Here is a 24,969-nt window from a genome sequence, read left to right as displayed (position 1 = left end):
TTAAACATGGGGGTGTACATTTGTGTTATTGATGTTTTGTATATATTCGGACCTATATACGTACGCTCTTTTATGCTTGTCCATTGTGTAAATATTATATATCTTTTTAATAAACTTTTTGTAATTTGTATATTAATCGGGCCACACTGTGTGTTTTGCTAACAAATCCTGTTTGGTATGTAATATGTATGTGTTGTAGATATCGTGGTCAATTTTAGTTTTGTAATATGTTTGTTTCTTTTTGTAATTGTTTCAGCCCTGACAAAGTTCCCACATGGAACGAAACGTATTGGCTGTATGAATTCCTTGGTAAAATTACCGAAATATTGAATGGAACTCTTTGGACTGAGAAGAATTTGCGTCATATTTTAATGAGTGCGCCTTCCGTCTTTTGATGTAACTAATTGACCGGAATTGAGCCCTGGGACCAGGCCCGGACTGGCCGTTGCGGGCACCGGGCTATCCCCCGGTGCGCTGCAAGGGTGGCGGACGTTTTTGGGCCCCTGGGGGCCTTTTTTGCAGGCCATTTTTGCAGCATTGCTGCAAAAACGGCTCTGTAACAAAATCGGCCGAAAACCGGCCCTGGCAACGAGCGCGGTCGCACCGCCAACCCCCTCCTGGGGGGCGCGGGCGGGTCCGGCCGAGCACTTTGCCAGGGCCGGTTTTGGTTCCCAGTCCGGTCCTGCCTGGGACGACAGGGACAGGAAGTGTGTCGCACCAAAGTTGGACTCATTGTCAATACTTTTGTTTTGGTTGTGCTTAACCAGGGTCGGCCGTCCTGTTCTTTATTCTTACTATCGTCCACTATCCTGGTAAGGGAAAACAGAATTTCCCATTATTTTCCTTGATAAGCTTTTACATTTCACAGTGATATTGAATTAGGCATGGGCGGAAAATCCGTTCCGCTCGCGGATTTTGCGGATTTTCGGGAAATCCGCAATCCGCGAGATTTGCGAATTTCCTGCAAAATCCGCAAATCCGCGAGCAGCGGATTTTGCTCGCACTGCTCGCACTGTTCGCGTGAGTTCGCGCCCCGCGAATAAGTGCGAAATTGCAGAAATATGATCTAAGCAAAACTGAAAGTAACTACTTACCAGGTTCAAAAGTTCAGGCACATCATTAGTAGCCATTTCCTGTAGTGCTTCCTGAGGGGCCCCTCCAGAGTTCAGTTGCCAGTTGAAACTATTATGTGACCCTGCTCTGAACCTCAGAATAGTTACACATATGCCACAAAGGTCATGAATTACAGCTAAGGGAGACAAGCAGGAGCCAGGCTGGAAGTTAAAATCCATTAATCAGCCCCTAATTCATTATTGTCAGTTGGGGCAGGGCAGGTGTTGTAACTAATTTTGCAACAATGAAAGCACTTAGCAAGTGCAAAAGATCACTAATCAGGGCGCACTAAGGAAGCAGGTGCCAGCTAAAAAAATATTCTGTGACACATTAATCAGCCCCAAATTAATTCAGGTCACTTGAGGCAGGGAAGGTGTGCTTTGCTTTGCCGAAAATAATGTACACTGGACAACCAGAGGGTGTGGTGATGAAACAGAGGGTGGCATGGGTGGGCCAGAGGGTGGCATGAGTAGTCAGAGAGTGGCAGTGGTGACAGAGAGTGGCAGTGATGAAGAAGAGTGTCCCAAACAGGTTGGACACGTAGAAACAACAAGTTCGCAAAACTTGCGACCCGACAGGTAAGTTCGCAAATTGCGAAATTGTAAAAACCCTCGCGAACTGGCAGAAACACGGGCGAACACAAAAAAAAAAAAAATCCGCAAATTTGCGGGAATTCGCGGATTTTGCGGATTGCGAGTTCGCAAATCCGCAAATTCGCGGATTGCCAATCCGCAAAATCCGCTCATGCTTATATTGAATGCCCAAGTTTCGAATGGTCTCTTTCTGCCTCTTCCGTGTGTATTGGAGGTCTGAGACCTGCCTTTCTCTAGTTACTCCACCTTAGCAAGTTTTCACATGAAACTGATTCATAGACAAGTTTTTTAGTCCCCACAGATTTTTTCTGTAGAATGAATATTTCAAACAACCCATCACATTGAGAGCATCAAAAAAGAAAGTGGTTGTTAGTAGATCTACAGAGAGTGGCTTATCACCTGTAAGGGTATTCAGGTACCTTGCAGGTAAAAACAGAGTCTAGCGGTGATTGGTGGAGGGACTAGAGTGCTAGTCGAAGAGCCAGGTCTTCAGCTTCTTTCGGAAATTCTCGCAGCGATGTTGAGGTCCTGATGTGGAGGTCTTTCCAGTACTTTTCCATGAGGAGGGAGAAGGATCATGCTCCGGCTCTGCTTCTGTGGAGTACTTGTGCGAGAGAGAGAGGCGCAGAGTGAACGTTTCTGGTGGGTTGATGGAAGTGGAGGCAGTTGCTGACCTAGGAGGGTCTGGAGTTGTGCAGTGTCTTGAATGCATTCTTGACTGGGAACTAGTGCCGCTGCTTAGGTGGGGAATGATGTTTGTACATCCGGGAGGTCCAGGATGAGTGTGGCAGCAGAATTCTGAATGGTCTGGGGACTTTGGAGAAGGTGGGCTGGTATTCCGGCATAGGGCGAAGTTGATTTTGCACCACGAGTCCTGGAGGAGTCACTTGCAGAGTCTGTGTAGCATGCATAGGATGAAGAAGCAGGAAGATGTGATGGCATTGACATGTGAGGTCATGGTATGTTTGCTATCAAGGTTGGTTCTGATGTTTCTGGCGTGATTAGTCAGGTTGGTGTGGGACCTAGCTCTTAGTGCCACAAGGAGTAGTCCCATGGGGAGTTCTTTTTTAGAAAGATCAGCACTTATGTCTTGTCTGTGCTGAGCTTCAGGGAGTTTTCCTTCATCCAGTCTGCGATTCAGGTCATGCAAGAGGAGTTGGCCTAACGTCTAGGGCTGTCGACCTCGAATCTGGGGAACTGGGTTCGAGTGTTGGCAATGATGCTGAACATCCTGTGATTCTGAGCAAATCACTTAATCTTGCTGTGATTGTGGGCAAATCACTTAATCTCCCTGTTCAAAAATAAATGTGTCCTCATGTAATGCAAGTGGTGCAATGTAAGGCACTCTGATACCCGATTCGGGTCAAGTTTGCGCTATATAAAGCTCTGTAAAAAAAAATTATTTGGAAAGCGATCCTAATGTTGGTGGTATCTTCTGAGAGGGAGATGAGAGTAGTGTGCAGTCGGTAGAAGACATGAAGACATGGTGTTGAGTCCGTGGAATCTTACAATATTGGCCAGCGGTGCCATGTAAGTGTTGGAAAGAGTGGGGCTTACAGACAAGCCTTGAAGTACTCTCCAGATGACTTACTTGGGTTTGAAGGGTAGGAGGCATACTCATTGGGTTCTTCCAATGAGGAAGGAGGTAATCCACTTGAGTGCTGTTTCCTGAATTCTGAAATGGTAGAGTCTGGCGATAAGCGTATGGTATGAGACAGTGTTGAATGCCACAGAGAGGCTGTAGAGGATGAGAGCAGCTGTTTCATCTCAGTCAAGTATGGCACAGATGTTGTCTGTGGCTGCAATGAGGGCTTTTTTTAGTGCTGTGGAACCCAGTTTGTGAGATGTTTGGAGTTGCTCCAGGTGTTTGGCAAGCGGCTGGTTGATTGCTTTTGCCATGACTTTGGATGCAAAAGGTAGTAGTGAGATGGGACAGTAGTTTTTGAATTCACTGGGGTCGGCTGATGGTTTCTTTAGGATGGCGCTAACCTCTGTGTGTTTCCAATTTTTGGGAAAGTGGTAGTTGCCATAGAGGCATTGATGATGATTGTGAGTTTGAGACTGATTTAGGGCCCACCTAGGTTGAAGCTGTTGTAGGGGCATTGGTTGGTGGAGGCCCCTGAGTGTGCTGTCTTCATGATGGAAGTTGTGTTCTGGTTGGTGAGTTGGATCCAGACAGCTAGCGGGCGACTGTTATTCTGGTGGTGGGGTGATTGATGAAGTTGGACAGTTGGGTCTGAGAGTTGAAGTTTCTGTAGCTCATGGCTATCTTGACATGGAATGCTGGAACAAATCTCAGCCACTGATATTTGCTTGTGCTGCATCTCAAGGCATAATCTTTTACCCATAATTCCACTTCAGTTTGGACCCAGCCACATGGAAATCAGCCTTGATCTTGCTCCTCATAAGAACAGTTCAGCTAGAGGTGCCAGGTCAGGGACTCGTGAACTACATTACAAGGATCCCAGGGCCAGTTCTGCCCTTATTATGGGCTTTGTAGCCAGATACAGCTTAATTACAGTGACACAGTGATACAGTGAGCACAGGACCAACATCTAGGCATACCCGGCACACGTTTAGAATCAAAAATCAAAGTGATAGATGGAATTCTTGAATTAATCTCAGCCACTGGTGCCACATCCCAATACATTGTTTTTCACCCACCATGCCACTTCAGGTTGGAACCAGCCATATGCAAATTAACCTTGACCCTGCTCCTCATGGGAACCGTCCAGCCCAAACTTCTAGGCCAGGTCCTCCCTGAACAATAATACGAGCAACCCAAAACCATCTTCTCCCTTACTATGAGCTCATTAACTAGGTATAGCTTGATTGACAGTGAGCATGGGAGCCATATCTGGGCATACCGATCACACTTTGAGCATCAAAAAATGTGAGATATGAAATACTTGAATTGATCTAAGACACTGGTAATCGATTGGGGCTGCATCACAATCAATCATTTTGCACCCATCATTACACCTCATTATGGACCCAGCCATATGCAAATCAACCTTGACCCTGCTCCTCATGGGAACAGTCCAGCCCAAACTACCAGGCCAGGTCCTCCCTGAATTGGACTGCAAGCAACCCAGCAACCGTTTTGCCCTTACTATGGGCTCATCAACCAGGTATGACTTGAGTCCAGTGACATTCACTTCAGATTATGAATGAACAACAGCTTCTCCCTGAAAGGCACACTTGTATATTGATCACTAGGAACCAACTTCAGCAAACTCGCAACAGACATCATCACATGTTTCACCATTAACTCCAAGGACTTTGTGCTCCTTAGAGACCTCCATATCCACCTCTAGGACTCAAAGAACCCCTGCTCCAGAGTCCTCCTCAAAAGCCTAAATAACATTGGACTCACCCAGCTTGTCACAGACCATGCACACACTCCAGTACATACTCTTGATCTAAACTTTGCCTCCAGTAACAGGAGCATGTACAACTCTGCCTCACCACTCACATGGACCAACCACTCCATCATACACTTCAAATCACCATAGCACAAGTCAACGCACCCATCAGCACCAACCTATCCAGCTGGAACAAGAGCAAAGTAACAAAGGCAAAATGGCTCAACGCCCTCAAAACAGACTAACCAAAAACCACCAACAACCTCAACAAGAATATCACCAACATCAACAAATGGATTGTGAATTTTGCAGACTTTCTCACACCCTTGAAAAACAACATACAAAGAAGAACCAACAATTTAAATAGTTGGCGTATAGATGACCTACAGGAATCTAAATGGTACTGCAAGCAGCTAGAAAATAAATTGAAAACTAGCCACATTGCCAACATTAGAACCACCAAGACTACACTCAGACACTACAGCAAACTCAAGAGAGACACTCCAAGAAGGACACTAACCAAACGTATATAGGCGAGCTCCAGCAGCTGCAAGGAAATCTTCTCAATCATGAAATAATTCACCACCACGAGGCTGCAGCCAATGCCAACAAGGGGAAAGGATATGGTCTGACGGCTACATAGCCAACTTTGGAGCTGAAAAACTAAGGGTTGAGCCTCAGTGTAGCATCCACATCCTGTGCTTCTGGGCAAATCACTTAATCTCCGCGTGCCTACCAAAAAATGAATGTGTCCTTGTGTAACGTAACCAGTGCTCATGTAAAGCGCCCCAACACCTTTGGGTCGAGTTCGCTCTATATAAATTGGCAAAATAAAAAACACCACAAAAATTCTGTGATAAGTTATCAAATTTCTTCCAGAGCAAAATAGCATTAATATACAGCAACTTTGAACAATAACCTGACCCCAAATATCTCATCACCAACCTGACCACCACCAACCGAGACAGACACTCGACTGAATGGAAAACTCTCACTGAAGAAGACACTGCAGTTATCATGCAAATAGTATGTTCCGGGGCATAAAACAACCCATGCCCCCACCACATCTATAACATGGGAGGATAAGCAATACTCTCGCTCACATAATCAACACTTCAGTCAAATCTGCCAGCTTCCCAGATTACTGGAAGCACACAGCAGTCAATGCCCTCCTGAAAAAACAATTGGCTGACCCAAGTGAGCTGAGCAGTTTCTGACCCATCTTTCTCCTTGCATTCCCAGCCAAACTGATGGAAAAGGGCATCAATAAACAACTCACTCGACAACTAAAGCTACACGAGAGCCTGGACTTCATTTAATTATGATTTTGGAACAACAACAGCACCGAAACAGCAACATCGCGGCCACAGATGACATCTGCACCCTACTGGACCTTGGAGAAACTGCATTCCGCATTCTACTCGACCTCTCTGCAGTCTTCAATACATTCTCTCACAATACCCTCTTCAAAAGATTGCATTACATAGCATCCAAGGACTGACCGTGAACTAGATAGACTTCTTCCTTCCTCATGGAAAAAACACAGCAGCTTAGACTACCACCCTACGCATTGGAATCCAAGAATCTGATCTTTGGAGTCTGTCAAAGATCATCTCTCATTCCCACTCTGTTTAACATCTACATGACTCCCCTAGACAAATTCATTGGATCCCAAGGCATCACCATCATATCCTATGCCTATGACACCCAGTCATCCTTTGTCTGGCCGACAAATCCACTACCACCACAACCAACTTCTCCAACTGCATGATCAACGTAGCATACTGGATGAGATCAAATTGCCTGAAACTCAACTCTGACAAGATGGTAGTTCTTATCTTCAGCGACAAAAACTCTTCATGAGACTCCACCTGGTGGCCATCAGTGCTTCAACCTACATCTATACCAAGCAACATCACCAGAAACCTAGGAATCATCTTCGACAACAAACTGAACATGACAGTGCAGGTCAATGCAGTCAGCTAAATCTGCTTCCACATTTGTCACATACTCAAATGGCTGCCCCTGAACATTTGACTCAAGCGCTCATCCCAAGCAAAGAAGATTATGACAACACATTCTACATCATGATCTCATGCCATCTCCTACACCGACTCCAGGCCATCAGTAACATCACAGTGAGATTCATCCTTAACCTTCAACAGCACACCCACATCAAGCCACATATCAGAAAGCACCACTGGCTCACCAACCAGAAATGCAGGCAATTTCAACTCCTCACACATGCTTACAAGGCACTGCAGAACATTGGACCAACATACCTGAACAACCACCTGCATTCTCACTAACCCTTCAGACACCTATGCTCAGCCTCACTCTTACTCACACACACCCGCATCCACAAAACAAAAGCAGCGGAGAGCGAGCCTTCTCCACAAGCACACCCAAGACCTAGAGCAACCTCCTTCAGCATATTAGGACCACTTCCTCACTTCTTAAATACTCAAGAAGCTGAAAACTTGGCTCTTGAAATGGGAACTTGATGCCAAACATCCTTCTTCTTACACCTATATGTCTGCTCCAGCATCTGAATACCCTCATGGGTAATTAGTTGTGCCAAACAAATCTACATAATATAACATAACATAATATAACTACACCTCTTGGGTAAGTGGAGATTTATGTAAAGGGTGCTCCAGCGGCTAGCAAAGCTATTGCCTCCAGTGCGTGCAAGATGTGTCTCCGATATCAAACTAATATTTATACAGTGTGTATTAAGATGTGAAATTAATTGGTGAGCTTTGCAATGGTTATTAACTCTTCATACGTCCCAACTTAGGAGATCTAGTTGATATACTGGTGAGGTATTAGACCATGAGGATGATTGTGGTGGTCTCTCACTACAATCGAGCCCATCCAACATACCATTCAATGCATTTCATTGATGTTTGACTGCTCCGTTGTGGCTTCCTCATCCTTAGCTACATTAATGACCTTCTGTCCACACTCTGAGACACATGAAGCCCAAAGTCTTGATGAGTAACCTCATGTAACAATTTCCCTGAAATAGCATATATGCAAATAGACTTCAAATACAGAAAGAGCTAGAACTTTTATCACTATTGGAGGCCAGCGTGGCAGATGGGATGGAATGTTAGCCTGAGCAACTGCTAGTGATTGGACTTATTGCAAGCACCCTCCCATCACCTTTTTTTCCATATACAGCCATAAGTGACCAAGTGCATGCCCTAACAAAGGTCTTTTTCTCACAGTGCCATTGACACCAAGCTGTATCTGTCTGAAGAGCCCAAAGAGGGCAAAACTAGTCTTGGGTTTCTTATGGTATGGATCAGAGAGGACCTGGCTTGGTAGTTCAGGCTGGACTGTTCCTATTGGAGCAGGGTCAAGACTGACTTCCACATGGCTGGATCTAATCTTAGGTGGCATGGTGAGAAAAAGAATGATGGGATGGAATGCTACCCTAGTTATTGCCAGTGCTTAGACTTATTGCAAGCAGCCTCCTATCACCTCTCATGTGTTTTAGGCCATATCCATTCCTTGTAAACCAATGATAAGTTAACCTTTTGTTTGATAGTACAACAGGGTAGACCAGATATCTTCATGTGACCCTCAGTGTGATCTAAGAACCAATAAACATCGGACCAAAGTGGCAGTTAGTTCAGAAGTCCATTGTGACAGAAACAATGGTGCCTAACTGAACAATAATACCAACAAACAACCCAAATTTAAAAACTGTCTCGGACTGATCAGCCTCCATATATTATGTCATTCATGAACCCTTAGCATCAATGTTTACTAGGCTTTATTCATCATAGTGCTTAGATGAGATTAGAGGAAGAGGCTGTGGGGCTATTTCCACATGTGTCTGTATGTCGCATCAATTCCGTGATGTAGAAGTTGGCTTCCTCCAGTGATGTAAAAATATAAGGTCTATGGTTGTGCATGAACCTGAGTCCTGCCAGGTAGAGAATGTCGTACTGAGCGTCGAGGTCCTGCAGCTTCTTTTTAGTTATTAGAATTTCTTCCTGGTTTCATGTGCAGCCTGCAAAAAGTCTGGAAAGAACTAGACGGTGGCCCTCTCATGTTGAATAGGCATTTAGTCTCACACCAATCACAAGATTGTATCATAAGACCCATAATTTAGAAGCTTTACATTTATCAGGTGAGGTGGAGAACCTGCAACAGGTATTGGAATCAGTAAGTGGTGAACCTTTTCAACCACGAACACCAGAGAGAGGCAGTTACGGCTGAAGATGTCAACATGCATCAATTCCACATAATCCTCTTCCCGCCTCATGTTCACTGATTCGAGAATCCCTATGATACAAATGATGCTTCTGCAAGACCGTTCTTAGCCTTTTTTTCTCAAATTCCTTCCCCATATCTCTCTGGAGTTTGCTGCATTAGTTGGCATCATCATCAGATATTTATCTTTCTGCCATGTCAATATGAGTGTGCTGCTTGTCCAGGCTCTCTTTCATGTCATCCGGACACTTGGCAAGCATATAGATTTTGGCATCAATTGTGACCAAGCTGCCTTGTATTTCTAATAAAAGTGTTCTCACATCAGCATCATCTGGTGACATAGTTGCTGCTTTTCTTGCAGGGCACACATTTGTTGTTGGATTCAGGTCTTAGTCATACTCTATACACATGGTGCCTTTTCTGTTCCCATTGAAAGTAAATGTATGCAGTTTTCCAGACAACTTGCCCATTTTATTTATGGTGGAATGCAGCTCTTTGTTACAGCAAGAGCTTTCAGGATGGCAGGGTCTTGCTGAGCAGAGCTAGTGAGCCTGCTCCAGGTATACAGCGTTTAGGGCCATATTTTCAAGGAACAGTGTTCAAATTATCGGCGCTTTAGTGGCAGGAAAATGCCCCTAAAGCGGTGATAATGGGCTTGATAATATGCTGTTGAGAATTCCAAAAGACGCCCATATTCTGGTGTTAACATGGGCTTCTATTGGAATTCTTTACAGCATATCAAGCCCACTATCGCTGTTTGAGCTGCAGTTTCCTGCCGCTAATGTGGCAATCATTTTAACGCCGTTCCTTGATAATATACCCCAAAGAGATATAGAATAATACAGACAACTCTGCACAGATAACTAAGGGCAAAAGACCCTCTCAATTGAGCAGTTAGTCAGGGCTCCTCAGGCATGCCCGCTATCACTGCTCGGACAGTTCCATAGAGGTGGCTCAAAGTTCCTTGGGCCTCAATTATGAGGCCTTGCGTCAGTTTTGCGCTGCTGATGCGTCACTTTTTGTGATGCATCAGCAGCGTAAAGCATGCCTCCTGATGCGCACTATTTACAAAGTGATGCACCTAAGCAAATGCGTCACTTTGTAAACCCCCGCGCTACATTATACCTGCGTCAGGTGTAATGTATGCAGGGGGGGCGTTCCCCCGCAAAAAGCCTCGTAGAAGTGACGCAATGAAATCTATGTGATTCCACTGCGTCACTTCTAGGACGCCGTTACTTCAAAATCTTGCGCCTGCCTCACAGCAGGCATAAGACTGACGCAGGCCCTTTCACATGGGGCTTGCCCCATGTGAAAGGACGCATTGCTGGAGTTGTGTCACTTTTGTGACACACTCCAACAATGCGTCACTTTTGCGCTTACAGATACGTCAGAAATACTGACGTATCTGTAACTCCTTGCAACATGATGCGTCATACAGTAAATATGACGCATCAGGTATGTTGCAAGGAGTGCGCACTGAGAAGTGACGCATCGCTGCTTTCACGCAGCGATGCGCCATTTCTCATAAATGAGGCCCCTTGTTCTTAGGACTTCAGATCTGTGAACCATGTGCACCTTTTCAAACCTTATCCTTGAGCAGGGTGAGGTTTGCCAAAAGGTATTCATTACTAGGTTTTTTTGTGTCTCCAGAATTACAACCTGAGCCCAATTCTTGGTAACTAAAGCACAGAGCAGAGAGGTTTAAATTAGGAGAAATATGTAATGCATTTATAAGTATCAACACAGTAAAAAAGTAGGAAACACAGCACAATAAAAATCCTACTCCAGTTTATAAAAAGAGAAACGTTTAATGAGCAAATAGACACCAATACAACAAATATCGGATGGAGGGGACCAGAGATGTGATTTTTCAAAGTTTTTAAAGTTTCTAGGAGCTTGTCGATGGCAGCTGGTTGAAGCGCGAAACCTCAGTGGAAACCTTGGCTACTTTGGGAAGTTTGAGGCTCTCGACATTGAAGGTGGGAAAACTCTGAGCAGGTGAAGTCTTAAAATGGGGCCAGGAAGGCATCATTGTTGGTGCAGTGCAGCTCAGCATTGGTCCTGGCTAAGTCCTCTACATTTCAACTTAGAAAGTTTTTGGAAATCAGGATCCTTTCAGTGGGGCAAACCAGCAAGTTAATTCCGACCTGCAGTTTGACTTCGGCCGCTAGTACACTCTGGCAGTTATGCAAGGGCCTCAGGACCTTAGTGACACCACTTGGGGAACACGACTCACTGCGTAGGAAGCCACCAACAGGATCAAGGGCAAGTCCAGTTAGAAATGATAATCTGGTCTCTTCAGGAAGGTGGGGGCCCCAGTACAAAAGAGTTGAAAACCAGCAGTATCAGTCCAAAATCTGGGGGTTGATCATGCAAAAGATGTCATTCCTTGCAAATGCCCTATCCGACCCTACAATAGCAGTTGGCACACAGGGTTGAAACTAGCTTGAACAGGGCTTTAAATTTGTGTTACGTCTTTATTGTGATATTTGTAATAAAAGTAAATATTCATCAAATTATTTCATTTCCATAATAAAACATTGTGAGAATGGCCTTCTTGTGACTTACATGCCTATGGCACAGGAGGCTTGATTTTGAAGTACTGTTCACCAGTATGTACATTTCTAAAGTCTTTCTGGCTACAGTGCCTTGGCACACATGGCAACATTTTTAAAATAAGATCTCACAAGTTTTAATGTGATCATTAGTCAGCTGGTCATTGCTTTCATACATCACTTACCGGATGTGAGAGTTTTTAGATACCAGATTTGGATCCCTTTGTAATTCCAGTTTTAGCTAGGTATGAGACTCTGTTAACAAACCCAAGGTTTTGGTTTTAGGTCCCACATATGGTGGGGGAAAGGGAGTCACATTATCACTAGGGTCCAAATGGAAATCAGTAGTCCCTTCTGTCTCAACCACACTAAGCAGGTTCTGGGATTAGCTACTTCTCCCACTGGAATGAAGCAGGCTGGCTACAGTTGGAGCTGGTCCTAGGATCAAAACCCCTTTTTGCCCAGGTCTCAATTTACAGTTAACTATGAATGGGCAGGCATCACCTGGGTAACTTTAAAGTTAATAAGATCTTGAACCCTATGCAACTGCCTTTCTTGAGAGAGGATGAGTCACAGGTCTTTCTGTCAAAAAAGCCCAAGCCTTTGTCGCAGCACTGGATGCAGTTGTAAAATGTCATCATAGGGAAAGAACTGATAGAAAGGCAGCTACAGGCAGGCTAAAGGCAATTAGCCTACAAGAGCATCAGGCAGGCAAAGTCAAACGTTTAAAACATTTGTTATCCTACATATTTATCAAAAGTCCAAATGTACTTTTAACTTGGAGTTTTAGCAAATATAAAAAGAGCTGTTGTTTTTACACTGTAGCTTATTCAAAACCAAAGCTTCCAAAAATAATCTTTTACTTGTATTCGGTTTTTCCTCACTGAGACAGCCAAAGCCCTATACAATGAACATAGTTTTTGCTGGCTAGTTACCGTAGGAACACTCCACCCCTAATTTCTTACATGTTCCACTTTTAAATACTAGGCTCTCTACCTAATGGTCAGCAAGACCTACTTTGGGGTGCCTTATTAGATATGTAAAAGTAGGGTTCAACCCTGTTAAACAGAGTCATGAGAGAAGTTTAAAAGCTGTAGCTCTAAGGTTACAAGTGTTGACCTGAAGAACAAGTTACTTTCCTTCGGTAACGCATTATCTGGTAGAGACTCGATCTAGCTGTAGATTCCTGATGCAAAATGAACAATTGATGGACTGAATGCAGAACAATGTCATATATTCACCCCAGCACAGAGATCTGGGCCTAAGTCCATCGTTTTTTTGCTCACCGTGCCATTCCAGTTTGGACCCAGCTATATTCAAATCAGTCTTGACACTGCGCCCCAATGGGAACAGTCCAGCTCGAACTGTCAGGCCAGGTTCTCCATGGACAGGAACAAGCATCCTAGGACTGGTTTCGGGCTTTCAGCCCTCATCAGCCAGGATAGCTTGACTCCAGTGGCATGGAGAGCACGGGAGCCACTTATCAATCCCCGTACCTGTCCCACTTGGGGTGAAAATGCAAAAAGAACAATTGATGGACAGAATGTGTTTGCTTTGTTCGCCCTAAGTTGGCAGGGAATGCCCAGACGTGGGTCCCTTGCTCACTTTGCCACTGGATTCAAGCTTGCCTGGCTGATGAGGGCTGTTAGCCCGCAACCGGTCCCAGGATGCTTGTTTCCGGTCCAGGGAAGACATGGCTTGGCAGTTCGGGCTGGACTGTTCCCATGAGGCATAGTCCACAACTGACATTTACCGTCTAGTCATTGGTATATTCCCTGCACCTTATATGAAATTTAAATTACACTGCATAATTTGTGCAATTTGGGGAATTTTGTGTTCAACTTGCTACATTTCTTATGCAAAATCACCGAAATAACATAGTTACACCACAAATTGCTGTTACATGTCATTCGTGTCAAACGTGTGCAGGAAGAATGCAAACAGCAAAAATGTGAGCAGCTGTTGGTCCTGCCATTTGTGTTTTTGCACTTTATTTTCTAAGAATTGCATCTGTGTGTCAAAAATTGATATGAAGATGCTTGCTCTCTAAAATATACCTCTAAATGATGAATTTGCATTTCAAATAATTACACATAATTTCAAGTAGGTAGGGATTATTTACCTGGCTGCTGAGTAAATAGTGATTAATTTTGGCTATTTAACCGGCCACTTGTTAAACAGTACTGATTTTGCACTGTGCAGCCATGAAAATAGCAGAAAAGCGTCACTGTTTGCCTGGCAGCTGGTTAAGTAGTAGAGATTCCGCACTGTGCGGGCCTGCAAACAGAAGAAAAACTTCAATATTTACCCGGCCGCTGGTTAGTTAGTTGAAATAATTTGTATTTGTTTCATTAAATAGACCTCAATGCAATATTAGCAGGCATATAAAACAGAACATAAATAATGTGCACTGCACATAAAGTAATTTGCTTTACAAAGGTACATAGATAATTATAATAAATAGATTAAAATGTAGGTTAAAAAAGAAAAAATACCCAGATAACTATAATTTACAAATTACAAGTGATATCAATATATCTCATATGACATGCATCCACAAGCATTCAACTATATTCCAACGAATGTATATTTCACACTTACCTTAAGTCTATTAAAATTAGCACAAAAAAACTATAACATCAATCCACCCACCTACAGTTACCCCTAATCAAGAAAAGCAGTCAAAAATAAAGTGTCAAAAGATTCCACATGCACAAGAATATAACATTAGTACCTAATATTAGCCAATTTATCAGTATTAAACTAGATTTCCATTTCCCTTTTCTGCAAGGACTCATGGAGCGACTCTATGAATCTGTGTCTGCTTCCGAGGCCAACAAACTATCCACAAGTTGTTCCCATGCTTTAACCCTCTACATTTTTCCCTCATCCTCGTTTAATCTCACAAAACAGCATAACACACTTCAAACTTGCCCATCTAATAATTTTTTTATGTCATCTAGTAATTTGAGGAACATGAGATGATTTCCAGTACATACTCAAATCTTTGTATTGCCAATCTCAAACCTAAGTCAGTAAATCTAGTAGTAGTAGTTTTCTTATTTTTAGGGAAAGGGCATCCCCCAAGGAATTAGACCAAGGGTGTGCAAGGGAATTCTCGCAAAGTAATTCCATTAATATATTCTATTACTTCCTGTCAGAATACCTTTAATGAAGGGCAAGGCCATACCATGTGAAATATTTCTGCCCCCAACTCCCCAGATCTAGGGCATTTTTTTAGCAGCAGTCATATAGAACTTGTTAATCTTGGAAAGTGTAAGATAAGATCTATGCAGGATATAGAAATTAATTACTTTTAACCAAGCATTTCTAGAAACAGCTGTTGTGTGTACTAGAATCCTATCCCAGTCCAAATCATTAATTTGGAGCTCTAAGTCTATCTCCCATTTTATTTTCAACTCAGAAAGAGGAAAAATAATATTTGCACGAATCGCACAATACAGATACTAGGACCTCTCTTACACACCCTGTTGTTGTACAGAGCTGTTGACATCCCTGATGAGTGGTAGTTTTAGCTTCTCCATTTCTCCAATAATTCCTTATTGCTGCAACCAATGCCCTGTGTGCTAAAAATTGTCCTCTAGGTATATTAAATTCTTGAGCCAAGTCTTCCAACCTGAGCAATACTCCATCCCCATATATGCTTAGCTGTCAACCATGTAAATTGCAGAAAAAAGTCACCATTTTCCAGGCTGATAGCTAAAAAGTAGAGATTCTGCTCTGTTTGGTCGGCAGCAATGCAAGTAGCAGAAACACATCACTATTTACCTGGCCGTTGTCTAAATAGTGGAGATTCTGCACTGTCTGGCCAGCAGTTTTTGGGAACCTTCTCCACTCCAAGGCTGCCAACATCCTGTCCAAAGGATAAGCCCTTTCTCTTTGTAAATAAGTTACCTTTCACCTCAGAGGTTCTCAGCTAATCAATGGATAGCAACAGCAATTACAGTAACATACTAGCAATAAATTCCTTTCTGAAATGGAAAGGGAAAGGAGGAAACCCCTTTTATGAACCCTCCTATTTGCATTTCAGAAACAAGCACAAAATTACTTTAACTAGTCTAAATAAATGTCCAAATCATAAAAAGGGTTCTGTACATAATGATAAGTACTTTTGTGGTCATAAACCTTGTGATTTTCTAACACAAGGAACTTAGTATTAAAACTGGCTTAGATACAGACACTAACAGATAGGTCTAAAGATCCAAAAGGTTTAAATGTTTCCAGGTTATTTCGACAGACATGGTACAGAATGTGACCCCATTACACTGTGCGCCAAGACCTAGTGACTTGGGAGGCATTTATGGAGCTGTCTCGCCCTCCACTTTTGCTCCGACTGCAGTTCATTTTCCTGCATATGTGACTAATGATAAAGATGGTTAAAACCTTTGCAAGACTACTTAAAGCTGTTTACTCTTCTAAAGCTACATACTCGCTCTTACTCACAAATCCATGGGAATTTACAAGAACAGATATAAAGCTCCTTGTTATTGGAAGACATCTTTTTCTGCAGCAAATCAGTGCATTGTGAAATTAACAATTCTGGTTTTGTTCAATTAAACAAATCAGACTAAAAAACTTGAAATCATTGATTTGTAAAAGGAATAACCAGACATGGAAATGTTGTATCCCAATAACACAGAGTGATCTAATATTAAGGGAGATTTTATCAAAATAGAAACAATTGCATAGGGCCCCTTATGAAGTTACCAACACAGTATAATTGAGATGCTTCATTCCATTCTCATGACAGAATTAGGAAAAACTATGGGCCTGATTGACAGTTTCAAGGATAGAGCTAACATCGTCAGAATGGTGGAGGACAATACCTCTGACATCCTGATGGACCTCCGCCAACCAAACTTAGAGTTGTCCACTGGCCCTATGGACAACTCTTTACATTGACAGGAACTGCTTTCATGGTGGCTCCTGTCTATGGAGGAAACATTTGAAGGACAGTACAGTCAGGCATGATTGCTGTTATTGTTTTAAAAGCAAACTTCCAAAACAGGAATTTGTTTCCCCACGCTGAGAGTTTTCTCCATGGGCAATGGGGCCATTATTATTCTTTTCTGTTCCTTACAGTAAAGTTTTACTCAAAATAGGGTAAATGGTATAAAGTCCTTCCTTTGTCGGGCCATCAGAGGAAGTCTTCTATCGAGAAACCACCAGCAAATGAATTGAAGTATAATTTATTGAACTGAATGTCATTGGAATGTCAATGAGTTTCCTCATTAAATCAGAGAAAGATATATAGGCGTAAAAGAACACAGAAGGACAGAAACTCAAAGAGATTGTTTTTCATTGACTTTATTACAAATATTATAAGAAATAAGATACTGAATACATTGACATTTTGTTACCTCCACTCTTGTGACCTACTGAGCAATCCTTTCACAGTTCTACTTTAATACTAATTTTCTAGATAGAAGATCTGAATACACTATTGAGGTTTCAAAACTGATTTGCGGTGTTTCTCTTTCAAATATTATTTTCTGGCTGTTGCTCAGACATAGTCTTTGTGATAGGTGATGGTTCTAACAGCAGTAGTAATAGTGATGGCTCCAAGCAGACATATCCAAAACAATGACACAATGAAACATGAGATCTCAACTCCTGGCTGTCATCATCCTTTCTGAGTAGTCTTCAGGCACAGACAAAAGGGCATCCCAACTTCGAAACTGGGACACCTCGGTTCTGGGTCTCAACCCTCTTTCCACAGAGACATAGTCAAAACACTACCAATATGTAGGGAAGATGTATCTACTTTCTATCATATCATACAAAATGCATCCTACCGGTCCATTCACTAAGACTTTCATCACACAAGGAATCTTACTGATACGCACTTAGGGGCATATTTACTAAGGGCTTGTATGGCCCTTGCATCAAGCAAGGGGAAACAAAGCAACACAAGCCCTCAAATGGAAACTACAAATCCACCTTAGTAAATCTAGAGGCATGCAAAGAAGCCCTAATGGCTGCCTTGCAGTTACCCTATGTTGAGAAGGCATTCCATGGGTGGAGCATGGGCTCTCTCCTGCATTCACTCTTCGACTTTGATGCAATCCTGGATTTACAAAGGTGAGTAAACCTGGGATTGCATCAAAATAGTACGCCTTTCCAATTAGGGTGTAATAATGAGAAATATTGGGGGGATCTTCCTGCGTGCTGCTTGGAAATCATGGACTGAGCCTGCCACTGTGTCAGAGCGGGGATATCACTGGACTCCATCTAGCTCCTTGCCGGACCCGCTGCGCAGGTCCCGCTGCGTAGTTTGCGTGTGTGTGGGGAACCGCAGGGCTGCGAGCTGACCCGCAGGGACTCGAAGTACCAGGAGTCCCTGCGTGAGGTCGAGACCCGCAACACCTGGTTCGCTCTCCCTGCCTGCCCCGCCCCCGCCTCAGCAAATAAGACCCTGCTGCACCCTTCATCGCTGGGATCTTCCTGCGTGCTGCTTGGAAATCGTGGACTGAGCCTGCCCCCGTGTCAGAGCGGGGATATCACTGGACTCCATCTAGTTCCTTGCCGGACCCGCTGCGCGGGTCCCGCTGCGTTGTTTGCGTGTGTGTGGGGAACCGCAGGGTTGGAGCTGACCCGCAGGGACTCGAAGTACCAGGAGTCCCTGCGTGAGGTCGAGACCCGCAACACCTGGGTCGCTCTCCCTGCCTGCCCCGCCCCTCGCCTTACCTCTCCTTTATTACTGTTCCAAAGCACCGCTGCGCGAGAGCGCGCGGGGCGAAGCCCGGGCAAAGAGCGGGCCGTCTAAGGCCGTCCAAGGGCGATCAAGGACAAGCCGGGCCCATTCTCTTTCTTCGTGGACTTGAGGACTCAAAGTACTCGTTTCTATTATTGATATTAGGTATTTCATTTGGTTATTTTGTTCAGGTTTAGACCTATCACCTTTTCTTAATTTTGTAAATTGTATTGTTTAAATTTACATGATGTCCTTACGATCAGGGAAGGGTAGGCAGGTAACTGTAAAGACGAGTAGTGGGAAAGCAACTGGAACTTTAGATGACTTTATTATTCGGATAACAGGGATATTAGAAAAAGAAATTGACCCCTTACAGAAAAGCGTTTGTCACTAGATTTAGTAACAGGGAAACGCTCCTCTTTGGGACGAATTGGCTCTTCAACAACTCCCGAAAAGAGTATAGCCAATAACTTGGAAGCCAGCCCAATTCTTGTAGTAATTTCTGATTCCCAAACAACCACTGTTGATGATATAGTGGACTGTCCAAATGAAGACCGTATAACATCAAGTATCACGGGGGATAGTACCCAACATTGTAATTTGAGTGCCACTGGGCCTATCCCCACGCAACCCCAGGTCTTGGACTCTGATCCAGTAGTTATAAAAACTAGTAAACGGAAAAGAGGGGGGAATCATAAAAAGGGGAGCAGAGCTAAATCAGCAAAGATGACTGCATTAAGAGTCTTAGCAAATTCAGCTAGGCAAAACGGAATTCCTCTGGGAGATGTGGGACATACAACCCTTTCTTGTACAAATAATAATGAAGAACTATTGGTAAATATTGAGAAACTGGTAAAAAGCCTTCTGCTGCCCCTCTTAGAGAGAACACAAATTGTTAACCTAAAACTGGATCAATTAGAACATCTTATTTCACTTAATACTCACTCTCTTGAAATATTGGCTAATAAGAGCAACCCCCCTGAGACTGTGGGTAATAGTACTACAACAAAGAAAGGGGACCAGAAAAATCAAAGTAAAGCTCCCCAAACCCCTACAATTGCGGCCCCCCAGGAAGTCCCTGTACAAACAGTTTTGACTAAACCTGCAGTGGTGGCTACTGTGGGTCCTCAAGCTAAGACTGTAGCAGCCACAGCATCAACATCTAAGGCAACTACATCTAAGCAGGCAGTCACTTCTGGGCCCAAGCCAACTCCGTCGCAGGGAGCGACAGTCTCTAGTGAAAGAGCTCCTCTAAAAAAACAATTTTGTGTAAGCTTACCACCTGACTCTGCCCCTTTTATGGTAATCCTGACAGGAGTCCCAGTAGTTGTGCCAAATAAATCGGAATCAAATCAGGACCTTATAAATAAAGTAACATTCTGGCTTAATAATAATAGGCCACTTCCCCCTGCTTCTAAAACGAAAATACTTAGTGTGCGAAGGGTCCCCTGGGTGGGGCCAAGTGAGAAAAATCTAGAGGGGGATTGTATCCTGATTAATTTTAGGGATAGTTGGGTAAAAGATATGATTTGCCGTAAACCAAGGTTCAGCAGACTGGGGGATATTCAATGTATAGGTTTGGAATACTTTTACCCTAATCTGAATCATGTTCCCCCGAACCTATATCATAATAATTCTGGGTTAAGATTTCAGAGTGAAAGACATCTTGGGTGGACACAGAGAAATGTTGTTGCATGGCCGACCCAAAATCACCCTGGAATGAGGTACCAGGGTGTTGGATACTTTAGGGGGCCGCCATGTAAAAAGAATAATTTTCTGCAACTACCCTACAATGACCCAAGACTAAGATTTCAGGGAGATGAATATCTAGGGTGGATGCCAAGTAATATTCCCCTAAGAAACCGCTTTGATCCACCTGTGGGAATGGAGGGGCTAGATTGAACATCAGTTAGCCAAAAGGAAAATGTTTTCCCCATAGAAGAGTTGAGCTTTAGGGAGAATGGGGATGAAAGATGTAACAATACCTTTGTGGAGAATGTCTCAGCCTGTGAAGCACAGATTATTAACCCCCTAGAACCAGAGGTTCCTATTATTTCAGAATGTGAGCCAAATTTATCTATCCCAAGGCAAGATTTGGCAACACGACCAGAACCTGTGGGTAATAATTTATGGGAATCAAGGCTGTGCCTGATCTCATGGAATATCGCAGGTCTTGCTGATAGATTAGAGGATGAGGCTTGGTTGGATTACGTGGGCGGCCATGATATCCTGTTTTTTCAGGAGACATGGAGCTGAATGGCCCAGGACATTGATGGCTTTCAACCATTTAACGTCCTGGCGGTGCCATCACCAGCGGGGAGGGCAAAGGGTGGGATAATGACAGCAATTTCTCTTAAATTGAAGAATCTGGTAACTTCTAAGATAGTGGACACCCCATGGTACCAACTGCTTTTGTTGGAAAATCTGTTCCCTGAGCCGCTGTTACTGGTCAATTGTATCACAATATCTTTGATGATAATGAGATATCCATAATTACGAGCTTGGAGGAAGCAATATGTAAGGCACGTTGTGACCGGCCTCTACTTTTCATTATATGGGTTGGGGATTTCAACTGTTCACTGTGTAAATATGGTGGCTCAAATGTGTGTAGTTTGGAGGATTTACATGAACAACCCTTGATACATTTTAAGCATACACCCCAGAGGGATGCATTAAATAACATCATTGTTTTAAATGATCTATGCATAGTGGAGCCTTGGGTTGCCCCTAATTCATCCCCAATACAAACCTTTCAGGGAACTAGAGGTTCGATGAGTGTGATTGATTTTGCAATTGTGTCTAGTGGCTATTTCCATTATGTTGATAAGCTTGAGGTAATTGCAAATGCTGCAAGTGATCACAACCCCCTAATGTTATCCTTGTGTTGTCCTGTTACCGTAAAACATCCAGTTTGGGAGCAACCCATAAAATATAACAGGAACCAAGGTGTAATCTTGAAGTGGGGGAAAATAGATGCTGTGGGCCTAGAGGCAGAGATCTTAAACACTTACAGCTCTGAAATTGAGTCATGTTTATCGTCAACAGCTAACCCTGAAAAGGTCATTGGGAATTTTGAAATTTTATGTGGGCATGTGGCCAAGCATCTTAAAAAAACAATTGGGATAAACAAACCAAAGGGCTTCAGATGGTTTGATGCCGTGTGCTCTGCATCGCATACATCCCTAAAAATGGCATTAAAACAAAAACCAAGGAATAAAGAGTTGGTAAGAACGACTAGAATGGCCTATAAAGAGGCCATTAGAAAAAGGAAGCAGGATTTAAAAAACCTTGCATGGGAAGATCTAGAGAAGGCCTCGGAGCTAAAAGATAGTAGGCTTTTCTGGGAAGTAGTAAATCCCCCCTTTTTACGAGCAATGGTAAAGATAATATAGTGATGCAGATTACTGGTGAATCATGGCAAGCCCATTTTGGAAAAATCTTTAACCCAAATGTAATACCACCTCTGGGCTTGCTGGAGGACACTAGGTATTTGGTGGCCTCACAGACAGCTTTGTTTCTGAGCTCTTCGCTTACACTGCAAGAGGTGGAGGAGGCCTTGAGGAAAGGTACATTACTAAAAGCTCCTGGTCCCGATGCTGTACCTCTGGACTTTTTTAGGCATAATATCGATGTATGGGCACCATTGTTATTGAATATGTTTAGGGCAGCTGTTATTGGCCGTATCCCGGCATCATGGAAGGAGGCAGTGGTGGTGCCGATTTTTAAGAAGGGTGACAGGTGTGATCCCCGATGCTATCGCCCTATTTCATTAATCGATGCATCATGCAAATTGTTGGGAAGGGTTATCCTGGCCAGACTGGAAACATGGGCAGACTCAGTGGGCCTTATCGTGAACTCCCAATATGGGTTCCGAAAAGGAAAGGGGACGGTCGAACAGTGTCTGAATTTGGCACTAATTATAGGCAAGTACATGAAGGCAAGGAATTCCTCCATCCACCTTGCCTTCATGGACATGTCAAGTGCATTTGACACTGTTTGTAGAAGCAAGCTCTGGCAAATGATGAATGATATGGGTTTTGAGGAACCTTTAGTTACATTGCTCCGCAGATTGCATGAAGCGACAACTGTGGCTATAAGGTTCGGACCAGGGGGGGGAAAAACAAAATCTATTCCCTCAACCGAGGGTGTGCGACAAGGCTGCATTTTGGCGCCTTTTTTGTTCCTAGTGCATACAAATGGCCTGGAGAAGTACTTGTTGGATCATTGCTGTGATTTCCCAAAGGTAAATAGCAGGAGTATCCCCATGCTTTCTTACGCCGACGACACGGTACTAATGACCCTTACAGGAAATAGTATGCAGATTTGTCTTGACGCTTTTAATACCTTCATGCTGGACCTGGATTTGAAGGTAAACTTTGCAAAATCTTTTGCAATGGTCTGTGGTCCAAAAGGGTCAAAATCCAGGAAGTTCATGGTAAACAATTTTACCATTGAAAAGGTAGATAATTTGAATTACCTGGGAAATCTTTTTAATAACAAACTGAGCTGGGCCCCACTAATGAAGGCTCGAGTTCAGAGGGGCAGTCGTTCCATAGAAGGCCTGTTCCGCTTTTGTGGTAAGCTAGGTCAAAAACCGGTCGCACACCTAAAAACCCTGTATAGATCTAAATGTCTGTCTGTGGCCACCTATGGGGCAGGGGTATGGGGGACTGAAAGCCCTGCCACGATACAGGTCATGGAAAACAAATTTTTAAAGCGTGTATTATTAATTCCATCGGGTTCATCAAATAGTTTCTGTCATGACGAAATGGGAATGAGTTATGTGAGGGATATCATTCGTCTCTCGCCTTTATTATTATGGGGTAAAATATGGCTATCTGAGAACCTCCAGTTTTCCAGAGATATTCTCCAAGACTGTAAGAGCCTTGATAATGCAAAGCAGATCCCTTGGTTGTCATATGTCAGTTACATAAAATAGGCCTGGGTCATGTTTATGACAATCCTGAAAATATCCAGGGAGACATTAAAGCCCAAATTAAAACAAGTTACTGGAAATCTTCACACTCACTTTGTTTGGTCAGGTCAACAGGATGTGTGGTTAAACTACAGCACCAGTTCTACTTAACTTTTACAACCCATGTGCAATGGCGGTTTTATCTTACAAGGTTCAGGCTAAACATTCTTCACTTTCTTTTCGCCTTTCCTAAACAAGGGGGTTGGTGTGAGAGGCTGCCCCCTTGCCCTTGTAATAACAGAGTTAGTCAGAGCACCATACATGTTGTCCACTTTTGTTCTTTATATAAGGAACCAAGGACCAGATTTATCAAGCCCATTTTGAAGGGGCGGCAACCATGTAATTATAAAGAAGGTTATGACTACTTGTTATCGTTATCATCTTCTGGAGTATGTTGCGCCATGTTAAACTTTATACGAGTGTCACTCCTGATTAGGAAACGGTATGGCTAACCTGGCCTTAGACCTGTACATTGTTGTTGGAACCTGTATTTACTTGCTGCTGTATGATGGCCATTCAATTATAAATATTCTGTGAAATAACACTTGCTGACTTAAGGTGATCAATACGAGTTCTATTGTCTGTGTGTTTCATCCTGATAAATGATTTGTGGAATATATCAACTTATGTTTTAATTTTCTTAATGTGTAATTTTAGATGGTTCATTTTAAAATTAAAATTGTAATCATGTTTTGTAATTTAAAATGTATACTTTTATGATTCTCTGTTTGAATTGAATAAAGTTTTTGAACCGAACCGAGAAATATTGGTATTTCTCCTTTTACTTCCTCTTTCTATGCGTGCAGTATTCTGCACCACACATAGAAAGAGGAAAATGCCCCAATGGATTTTTTAGGTCCAGGAAGGTGCCCATTTCTGCACAAAAACAATCCTACTCGGAATGCAGGCACCCTTGCACCATGGTGCAAAGGTGCCTTTGTTGGCACTAGGCAGCACATAGTATGACAGCACAGGGGAGAGCAGAATATGTCATATCTTAGTAGACATGATAAATGTCTGCTGACTCCCTGTCATGCAACGCAGTGCAGCAAGTTGTCTTGCTTCCTTTTGTTGCATGATTTCTTAGTAATTTCTCCCCCTTGCTACATACCCACCTCACATACACATACATTGAATGTCAGCACAAATATCTGGGGTCACACAGAATCCCTCTTCGGTCATCTGAAACTATATATCTGGAGTCTCCATCATTCCCTCTTTTACTCATCAGATCTTTCTTCTTATTTTGCACTTTCCCTTTGCTGACTGCCATACCCTTTAACTCCTTTGTTAGCCATCAATCATTTTTCCTGACTTCAGCCATCTGCGTTTCTCAAACCATTCTACCACCCTTCACAGACCACACTCATATTCACCCATCTACCTTTTAACTCTTCTTCCTAGTTTCAGGCCCTACACCCTCAGA

Source organism: Lissotriton vulgaris, chromosome 4_1, assembly GCF_964263255.1.
Source record: "Lissotriton vulgaris chromosome 4_1, aLisVul1.2, whole genome shotgun sequence".
Taxonomy (NCBI): Eukaryota; Metazoa; Chordata; class Amphibia; order Caudata; family Salamandridae; genus Lissotriton; species Lissotriton vulgaris.
This window is presented reverse-complemented; position numbering follows the sequence as displayed.